Source organism: Neovison vison, chromosome 2 (genome assembly GCF_020171115.1).
Source record: "Neovison vison isolate M4711 chromosome 2, ASM_NN_V1, whole genome shotgun sequence".
In the NCBI taxonomy this organism is placed as follows: Eukaryota; Metazoa; Chordata; class Mammalia; order Carnivora; family Mustelidae; genus Neogale; species Neogale vison.
The window spans coordinates 178,668,268-178,674,267 of NC_058092.1; the positions used below are offsets into that span (position 1 = coordinate 178,668,268).

General features: G+C 43.2%; 1 long non-coding RNA gene across 1 annotated transcript in view; it reads left to right on the forward strand.

The window, feature by feature from the left end:
• LOC122900718 overlaps positions 1-5,672 on the forward strand; it is a 97,425-nt gene extending 91,753 nt beyond the window's left edge. Inside the window, exon 3 of the long non-coding RNA XR_006383307.1 lies at positions 5,588-5,672. This is a non-coding gene — a long non-coding RNA (uncharacterized LOC122900718). The remainder of the gene's footprint in view (positions 1-5,587) is intronic.
• The last annotated feature ends 328 nt before the right edge of the window (positions 5,673-6,000 follow it).

Sequence of the window (6,000 nt, forward strand, 5' to 3'; positions counted from 1 at the left end):
ATGGCCAATGTCGGAGAGATTACCTCCTATGCTCTCATTTAGGATTTTTATGGTTCAGGCCACATATTTAGGTCTTTAATCCATTTTGAATTTATTTTTTTTGTACGGTGTGAGAAAGTGGTTCAGTTTCATTCTTTTGCATGTTGCGGTCCAGTTTTCCCAACACCGTTTGTTGAAGAGACTGTCTTTTTCCATTGGATATTCTTTCGGGCTCTGTTGAAGATTAATTGACCATATAATTGTGGGTTTATTTCTGGGTTTTCTATTCTGTTCTATTGATCTCTGTGTCCTGGGCTTGAGCCCCTTGTCGGGCTCTGTGCTGATTGGGGAGTCTGCTTGAGAATTTTCTCTCTCTATCTCCCTGTGCCCCACTCTCTCAAATAAATCTTTTTTTTTTTTTTTTAAAAAGGTCCTTTATGTCACTCATCACCAGGGAAATGCAAATCAAAACCACAATGAGATCAACTCACACCTGTTAAGATGGCTTTTATTACAAAGACAAGAGTTGGGTAGGATGTGGAGAAAAGGGAACTTTGGTACACTATTGGTGGTAATATAAAATGGTGCAGATGTAAGGGCCTCTTCAGCCAGAGTGGCCCCACCCTGGTTGAACTGCCATTTTGTTGTAAAACTTAAACTGACTCCCCCCACTCCCTCCCCGGCCAGGGGAACTTACTTAAAAGTAAGCCGGGGAAACCAGTCCCAGGTAACAAAGTCCAAATACAATGATGGGTCAGGCCAGGAGGAGGTAAGGAGGTATTCAATCAGTGGGGCCGCATACTGTCTCCTAGCTACCAAGGAGTATGGGCCTCGCCCTTTGGGCACCTTTAGGGCACCAATTCTGAACTAGATAGGCAGGTTCAAATGTCTACTAGGGTAAATTGTAATTCAGTTGGTCGCCTAGCATCACTGTGGAGTTTCCTGTGTGTGTTACAATCTCATTGGCCACCTGTGTGTGGCCAGGCCCAACCACATGGCCTTTGCTCATAAAAGTTAGTCTGGAAAGCAGGGAGGGGTCGTCCTCTCTGTAGGGGTGGCCCCGACTGGTCTGTTTGACGGTGGGTCTGATTCCTGATGCTTGGTGTGAAATAAAGCTTTGCTTGACCTTCGCTTTGTATCAGTCTCGCTCCTTTAATCACGGACCCATTTTTGGGGTACCCAATTTTTGGGATACCCAACACAGACACTATGGAAAACAGTATAGAGGACCCTTAAAAAATAAAAAATGGAACTACTATATAATCCAGCAATTTCAGTTCTGGTATTTTTCTAAGGGAATTGAAATAAAAATTTCAAAGAGATATTTGCACTCCCACATTCACTGCAGCATTATTCACAATAGCCAAGATCATAGAAATTATTATTTTTCTTATCATGATGAATCTGATTTTTATACAAAATCCCCAATTTTAAAAGGCACAAATAATATAAATCAGTGAAACTCTGCAGAACAGGCAAAGAGGTCGACATTTGGTATTTCTATGTGCTGACCATTGTTCTAAGCATGTTGCAGGACTCTGTGGTTCTAGGTGAGAATCATGTGGATGGGTAGGGGGTTAGAATGCAGAAGAAGTGAGCGTGGGACTCCCATGGTGCAGATGGGTCAGCCTGATTCCTCACAGTGGAGGTGGAGGGATGGCCTGAGTGCTGCGTTGGCCTCTCTCCTGTTGACCTGGCCCAGTGCTGCCTTTACAAGCGCTGCGGACAAGGGGACGTTTCATCCCTCCTGTGTTCTTCATCTGCTTTGTCTTTGCTCTCCTCCCTCTGTTCTCTGGATATTAGTTGTGGGCAATAGAAGAGGAACAATAACAGTGGAAATGCTAAGCTGCAAGCTTCTGTTCCTAACTTGCCCTGGGTGGAACTCTTTACAACAGAGGAACTCAATTAGTGAATTGGACTTCTGTTCAAACCTTATCCAAAAATCTATAGGCACTAAGAAAATGCTGTTCTCTCCTGATCTGTGGTTGCCTGGAGCTGTTACAAAGGAAGTGTCACTGCCCTGGATCCCTGTTTCAGGAGAAGAGAGACCCATTGGTCAAGGGGGTGGGAGGACTCTTTCAAGTTGCCTTTGCAGGCACTGCAGGGAGAGAAGGATGCTGTCTCCGGAGAGGTCCAGACCTCTGAGGGCAGAGGGAAAATGAAGGTCCCTGAGTGACAGCCCATCATACGGAGAAGCAAGGGTAGAGCCTCCAAAAGAGCCTAGCCCTCAGTCTCAAAGGCTGTGCTGGGTATGACCCAAGTTCAAGCCCAGTGCTACCTCTGGCCAGTCGTGGCAGCTAAGAAGGAGGCATCTTGTGCACAGGACCTTTAGCAGAGGACCCAGGCTGGATCAGAGGGACTCTTCTCTCATGTTCTGTGGGCAGAAGTGGGGACTGAAATTCTCCATCACACCACTCTCTGTGGCTCATATATACAGGGTGTCCCCGAAATCTTAGTGTGGTTTTCAGCTTTAAGATCTTCAAAAGGATAAATGTTATGAAATTACAAAAACATTCTTTGAAAGTTGAGTTGTTTACCTCTCTTATATTCTTATTGTGATTTATGAATTTTAAATAATAAATAATTTAATTTTTCAGGCTCTGCCAACATGATTAACATTGAAACAAAAGATTAAAATTAAACATTTATTTTTTAAAATACACAAAACTATGTAAACATATACGAGATGTAAATAATTTAACATTCGAAGGATGATTTTGTAGGCTTCTAGCATTTATACTTCTTAAGTTTTGAAGCTTAAAACATCACTAAGACTTTTGGGACACTCCGTTATTACCGATCGTTAGCTAGATGCCTGTACAGTGTTCATATGGTGTATGTGATATCACAGCTCATTTATTCAATGACTATATTTTCAATTACTAACTAGGCACTGGACACAGGGAATATAACAATGAACAATATAAAAATCCCTGTTCTCATAAAATATATACATTTTTCCAATAGTTCAGTATATATAATCCATATTTCAGAGTTTGGGTCCAGTGAGTATCTATACGTCCTTTAGAAATCATTGTAAATGTTGAGAGTAAGAAACTTGTGTGTGTGTGTGTGTGTGTGTGTGTGTTTGTGCGTGTGTTTTCAAATAGAATTTAAAAAAAAATACTGTTATTTCACCTTAGGAGGAGAATCGTGGAGGTCATGGGATGATGAATGTGGGTTTGCAGTGTTTAGATACATTTGTGCTCAGGACATTCTAGCGGGCTGCCCAGCATTCCCCAACTCCCTCTCCCAGCCCTCCTCTCTTCAAACCCCCAATCCTCCTTCCTCAGCCTGCATATTTTATTGAACTGAGGAAAAAGAAGCAATCCGATGAGAACCTCTGTATCTTCCCATATGGAATATTCTAACCAACTCAGATAACCTGCCTCCCCTCCACCTTTGGATGCCCAGTGGGGTCTTGACTACTGTCAACTCCACTGCTTGTAAATTGGAGGCCTCTAAGGACTTTCTAAAACTTCTCTCCTGTCTTCTGTATCATCACCTTTTCCCTCTCTACTGGATCTTTCCATCGGCCTACAAACACCTGGTAATTTTCATAAGAAAGAAAAGCTTCTGTGACTCTAAATTCCTCTCTAATTATTGCCCAATTTCTTTGCTCCTATTTACAGGGAATCTCAGACTTATCTACACTAGTTGTTTTCATTTTCTTATTCTCTTGAACTCTCTCAAATCAGAATTTTTTGCATCACCACTGCATTGAAAAACCACAAGTCAAGGCCCATCTCAATGGCTACTATATACCAAATACAGTGATCGTTCCAAGTCCTACATTTTATTTGTAACAGCATTTAACTGATTTGATCCCACTCTCCTTGAGAAAATTACTTCTTCACTAGGCTTCCCCACTGAGAGCAGTCTACTTTCTTGGCTCCTTTTTATTTTGCTCTACATGGTGCAACATCCAAGGCCAGATTCTTAGACCTTGCTCTTTTCTTTACTCACATCCTAGACCCATGTTCCTAAATCCCCTTTCTTAACAGATGACTCCCCTTTGTGTTTCCAGTCCCGATGTCTCTCTTCAACTCTAGACTGAGGTACATGCAGCCATTGCTTCTATATCTGTTGGATGTCCAGTGGACATTTCAAACCTAGTGTGTTCCAAAAAGAATTCATTCCCTCCCCACCAGATGTGCTCCTTTAATGGCCTCTATAGTAGTAAATGGCAGGAACATGTAACAGGCCACTACTTTGGAGTTACTCTTAGGTTTGACATTTCGTTGTCTTCTACTCCTGTCTACCCTAGTCCCCATCCACCCTTGGTCACTCCTGTACACCTGCATTAGCCCTCTAATTCATTTCCCTGCTTCCATCTTGCCACTCCACAGAACCTGTTCACACAGCAGTCAAAATCATCCTTCTAAAGCATTTTGATCTTGACACTCCTCTGCTCTAATTACCCAGATGGCTTCCCGTAACAGTTGGAATACATTTTAAAATCATGTGCTTCAGAGGCCCTCCCAATCTAGTCCATGCTTACTTCTCTGACCCCAATTCTCACCACTCACCCCATCTCTGCCCTTTAGCAGGCTGATCCTGTTCTTCCTCAGGATCACCACACAAAAGGCTCTACTTCAGATCTTGGGCCTGGAATGTTCTTCCTCTATGAAGCTTCCTGGCTGATTCCTGAATCTCATTCATGGCTCTTCTGCAATGTTGCTACTTCAGGGAAGACCTTCCTTTCTGTCTTGGGCGAAGCAGCACGATCTCTGCACCCAGCGCTCATACCCGATCTCCTTATCCTGCTTTGTATTTTTATGAAACATATCCCTTTCTGATAGTAAACTACAGTTTGATTACAGAGTTAATTAAGTACCTTGCTCCATTAGAACAGAACTTCCATGAGGATGGGGTCTTGATCTTACTGGCTCGATATCTAGTGCTTTGAAGAGTGCCTTGACAGGAGGCATATTACAAATACTGAATTGAATGAAGAAGGTAATGTAGGATGGAACTAGACAAGACTTGACACCTACCCACAACTTCTTCTTCCCTTCCTCCTTTTCTTCTTCCACCTACTTCTCCCTTCTCAGCCTCCTCCTGCCTTCTCTTCTTTTTCCTCCTCTTCTTCCTCCTCTGTCCCCTCCCCTTTCTTTTTTCCTTCTTCTTAAAAAAAGTTACTTTTTAAAAATTTACTAAGACATAGTAGAGGAAAAATTAGGAAATGATTTCATTTCTTATGTCTTAACCCCTTGTGCGTGTGTGTGTGTGTGTGCGTGTGTGTGTGTGTGTGTGTGGTGGCAGAAGGAGGGGAAGCAGTTGTTCATGGCGGGATAGGTGAGTAAGTGACAGAAGTCTGCTTTTAGGGGCACCTGGGTGGCTCAGTAAGTTAAGCGTCTGCCTTTGGCTCAGGTCGTGATCCTGGGGTCCTGGGATCGATCCCCATGTTGGGCTCTCTGCTCAGCGGGGAGTCTGCTTCTCCCTCTGCCCCTACCCCCACTCACGTTCTCTCTCTCTCTCTCAAATAAATAAATAAAGTCTTTTTTTTTTTTTTTAAAGATGTCTGCTTTAATGACAGAAGTGTAGGAGAAAGCCCTCCATCTGAGGTACATGCTAGAATTAAGGGGGTACTCTTCTGCCTTTTCAGATGCTGCCCTGAGCCTCAGTTCCTCCGCTTCCCTTGTATGGATGCTACTGGAGGGTTCAGCTGGGAAGTCAAGGTAAAGGTCAAGAGGAACCACTAGTGTTTTATCAGTTGCTTGTTGCATCTAGGCACAGTCCTTAAGGTGACCATTGGATGGATGGGTGGTGAGTACCACAGCTTCTTTCCTTTCCTCTGCATCCTTAATAAGTAAGCTTGCCTTTAGAGCCCGAGTGTTTTCTGCCCTTGGGGTATATGGGGAACCACAGTGACAAACTGTAATCCTGCCTTTATTTGTTCGGTTAATCCAGGGAACATGGAGAATTGCTCTGGAAGTGAGTAGGAACTCAGTGACTAGAAGTCTTAGAATTCTGTATAAATAAGGCAGATTTCAAAGGAGAGCCCCACTCTATCCTCAC